The sequence below is a fragment of the Arachis ipaensis genome, chromosome B04, assembly GCF_000816755.2.
Source record: "Arachis ipaensis cultivar K30076 chromosome B04, Araip1.1, whole genome shotgun sequence".
Lineage (NCBI taxonomy): Eukaryota > Viridiplantae > Streptophyta > Magnoliopsida > Fabales > Fabaceae > Arachis > Arachis ipaensis.
Window position 1 is genome coordinate 13249498 of NC_029788.2, and position 4065 is coordinate 13253562.

Here is a 4065-nt window from a genome sequence, read left to right on the forward strand (position 1 = left end):
GCTCATAAATATTTTTTAATAAATTTATTTAAATTATACCACAAAAAAATATTTTATTCTATGCAAAATAATTTTAAAAAAATATTTTTAAAATTATTTTGCATAGAATAAAATATTTTTTTGTGGTATAATTTAAATAAATTTATTAAAAAATATTCATAAACTATCAAGAATGGGCAGAAGAGTATTGTATAAAATTCGAATTGCTCACCGTATAATTTGAACAAGGCTTTGTTTGGTAAAACTTTTACTTTTTAAGAGTAGCTTAAGAAAGCTGTATTTTTAAAGACGACTTTTTAGCATTATACAGGCAACTCACTAGTAATTCGAATCAACTTAATTCGAACTACCTAGTGTCACCAACATTGAATAATTCGAATCAATATGATTCGAACTTCATAGAGTCACATGAGCCTACTAATTCGAATCGAGTCAATTCGATTTACCCTTCTCTAATTCGAATCTACTTGATTCGAATTACATGCATATTCATTCAAACGTAATTCGAAGCAAGTTGTTTCGAATTACATGTATTTGTAGTTCGAATCATATTGATTCGAATTATATATAAATGACCATTGGTGGATTACTGAAATAATTTTTGTTTTGGCTGATTTGAATAATAAACTTTTCAGCTTGGTTTATTTGAGTTTTTTACCCTTATAAATAAGTGAGGCTATATCTTTCTAGTCCTCAAATTTTAGTTCTCAAATGATTTTGAATCTCTAACAGCCTTTAAACCAGTCTTATTTAAGGAATTTTTTTTTTTTTGGCAACATCGTTTGAACCTAACTTCATGAATTTGAAGGAGAATATAAATGGCAAATAAACGACAGAAATAGTAAAAGAAAAAGTCTAGAAAACTAACATTATTTTCTCCAACTAATTTAAAAGTCAGCCAACAATTAAAAAAAATTGAATATAGGGTATAGAATGTAGAATTTAGGATTTTAAAATTAGAGTTTAGAAGTTAAAATTTATAGTTTATAATTTAAAATTTAAAATTTAAAATTTAAAATTTAGAATTTAAACTTTATAAATTACGGTGATTGGAGGCTGTTGACAACGGTGATAGGTGATTGGTAGTAGTGGGTTAAATTATGTTGTTGGAAAAAATTAAAGGAGAAGAAATAAGAAGAGATAAAAGGTAATTTCAAAAATAAATATGTGAATGAGTGGATTTTTTTTGTTTGTTGATTAAAATTGGTTGATAGAGTGTTAGTTTTCTACTTCAGTTGATAAAAAAATATATCCTAGAAGACTAGTTGTTTAAAAGTTAAAACTACTTTGATTATTATACTAATACGCCGTATATGTATATTCGATTCTTGTAATTAATAATGATGAAAAATTAAACAAAATATGCATGCTAATCCAAGCAATAGATAGAAGATACCTCCATTATTATTGTAGCTTTTCATTCAAACTATACATTCTTATCCGAAGACCCAAAACGCTTTCTGAAATCTAAGTATTTTCGAGGAAATTTAGTGGGTGAATCACAAGGATAGATAATAAAACATTATTTCCAGAATCATTTTTCTTTTTTTTAGAAAAAAAATAATAATCGTAAAAGATAACCATAAAGGTGGTCCCGATCAAAGCCCAATATTTATAATTTTATATATGTAAGAAGCATAATCTGAGATTATAGTATGGTGTTATTTTATACTGAGATATGCCACAAATCCCCAATACGTAATTCCAGTCATCGAGATTCAATGGAATAATTGCAGACGATTTCTTTTTCACTCACTATATTTCGGATTAAATTAAGATATGATATGAAGGTATATGGAAACGCTAATTTAGATTTTTTTTTTTTCTTCTGAATTAAGGAAGTGCAATAAGCACATTGGTTTGATAGAGATTAGAGAGGTAACATATTCCTTTTAATTTCCTTAAATAAATAAATAGTAATTCCGATCTTTTTTTTTATTGGATTTTAATTTTAATTTTCTTACAGACTCTGTTATTTTTTTTTTCCGTTGTAAACTTTTTATTATATATATTCATAGATAGATAGTTGATTGATGGTTAATTTCGCATAGATATGATTTTAACAATAAATAAATAAATAATAATATGAGACTTCTAATAGAAAATGATCAAGAAAGTGTATTTTATTTGTAAAGGATTTAAAAACTTTTTCATTAAATTAATGGAATGCAATCATGCATGCTCCTGGTCGGCATATACATGAATTGATTCCATATGTTTCATGTGGCCATATGCAATTGGCTGGACCGGAAACCGGTAACACGGTTGGCTGGTCAATACATCAATTAAACCCACGTTGCGACAAAATCAGTGTGATCTTATTCGATTCAGTCAGTTCAAATATTTGGTCAAGTGTGAAATTCTGAAAGAATTTCAAAAGTGTTCTTGTAAATCGGTTTGAATAATCATATTGTAATTTGCATATGTTTGCATCATTATATATAGTTAATTATACGGTTCAATCCATGATTCTTAGAATCTGATACGATTAATCGGTTCAATTAGATTAATCGAAAATTATTTACTAAATCGATTCGGTTTAAAATAAAATTTGTCTATTTGTGAATTGTTGGTCAAATTTAATTTTGATGTACTAAGTATAAAGTAATTATTTTTTTATATTGACTGTGTGAATGATCGTCTAAAAGAACAGATATGATTATACGATTGTGTAAAATATTTTACACTATTAGTACATCAAAATTAAATTCAAATAAAAAATAATAGAATATCGAATTAGTTCGATTTTTAGCCATTTTTTAATATTTTTTATATATAAATATATTATTTTATTATATCGAATTAGAATTTAGTTGAATAATATTATACATCTAAATCTTTTTATTAATTAAGTAGTCCAATTAAGTTAGTCTAATATAATAAAAATTAGTTACGACTAATATTATTTTAAATTTTATTATTTAATTAAATTAAATTTAATTCATAAAAAAATTTAGATGTGTAACATTACTGTTTTAGTTTTATTGATTTGATGATGGATTTGATTTTTAAAACCTAATAAATTTAACCATTAATTAACCCAAGCCATTGGTTCAACCCTTAACCTCAACGGAATTAATGTCCGCTTTGATTTTAATAACTATATGATATATATAGTTAGTGTATATTTTACTTGATGGGACCAAACTATATAGGCATATGGTCGAGCTAATTAAGATAACTTAGTTTAAACAATTTACCATTATGCAGGTGGTCCAATCCAATAGAGTACAACAAACGAAGTAGGTGGTATTATCTACTTAATGGAAATCAGTTGCATTCTTTTAATAACAAAAGCAAACTAATTCAACTCACTGTGGATAACTCTGCCTGGTGATGCATGGCATTGCTCTCTTTGGAAAAGATTAAGAAAAGAGATATATTAGGGGCTAATATTTTTATTATTAGTAGATTAGTTATTAATCTGTTGAGTTATTTAAAAAATATTGTGAAAAAAAATAGAAATTATGTACCCTATTATTATTTCTCAATATATTTATATATTTGGGACAATTTATAAATACTTTTTTTTTTGAAAAAATGGTAGCAAATAAGAATTATTTTAAAGCAAGGACGTAAAATAATTTTATTAATATATAACTTAAACGTGGTTTATTAGTACACTTGATTATACATGTAAGCCGTTATATATCATTTCATAAATTTACTTTTTTACTAATTAAAAAAATAATATATACATATTAAAATTCAGTTATCAAATTAGTCATTATGTATTTATTTAGTCTTTGCAAAAGTGTGACTAACTAAGTCCTCTTTTCTCCACAATAAGTGAAACAAAATATGGAGGAATTCAGAGAAGATGGGTAAGATACTATGGAAGTGTAAGGCAATATGGTGATAGTATCATTGCCCTTTAATTTTTTTTTTTAATTAATGATAGAAAGACTCAAATCTACAAATTCTAAATAAATATTAAAAAATTATGTCATTTAAATTATAGTTAATTAACATTACTCTTTAATTTCTTAGTGATATGAAATGTATATAGCATATTGACGTGAAAAGTGTGAGGCTTGTGAACAGGGAAAACAGTTAAAAGGGCAT